Source organism: Solanum tuberosum, unplaced genomic scaffold (assembly GCF_000226075.1).
Source record: "Solanum tuberosum cultivar DM 1-3 516 R44 unplaced genomic scaffold, SolTub_3.0 scf00574, whole genome shotgun sequence".
In the NCBI taxonomy this organism is placed as follows: Eukaryota; Viridiplantae; Streptophyta; class Magnoliopsida; order Solanales; family Solanaceae; genus Solanum; species Solanum tuberosum.
The window spans coordinates 248,325-248,943 of record NW_006239489.1 but is presented as its reverse complement, the minus strand read 5'-3'; positions in this window follow the sequence as shown (position 1 = coordinate 248,943).

Below are 619 nucleotides of genomic sequence, written 5' to 3'. Positions count from 1 at the left end.
ACAAAACATAATATTTCACATTTAATACTCACTTAATACACATTTCATACAACAATCATCATTCATACCAAATTTATACATTTTCATACTCATTTAATATACATTTCATACAAAACGATTATTCATTCAAACTATATACATTTCTCGTCCCAAATAATTAATTACTGTCACCCAACTTTATACAGAAATAACAAAACTAATATAAACTCAACAATTTCACATTTAATTCCAATTTAAAACACTTATAATACACTTCGTCAAGAATTCCAATTTTTTTTTTACATATTTCTTAACACACTTTTCATACATAATTCATTCGACTTATACTATCAAATTCATTATCAAATAAAATAAATTTTCATAAATTCGTCAACATTATAATTAAATTATTTTTACAGAATAATTAGCACACTTTCATACAAATTTAATTTAATTTATTCTATCAAATTTATTCATAAAATCACATTAAATTTATAATTTCACAAAACAACAACCGTATACAAAATAAACAAAAAAACACTAAATTTTTTACATTTCACAACAGTAAACATAATATGATATCAACAGTTAACAAAATATGACTCCACCTTCAATTAATCGACAGTTTGATCATTTTTGT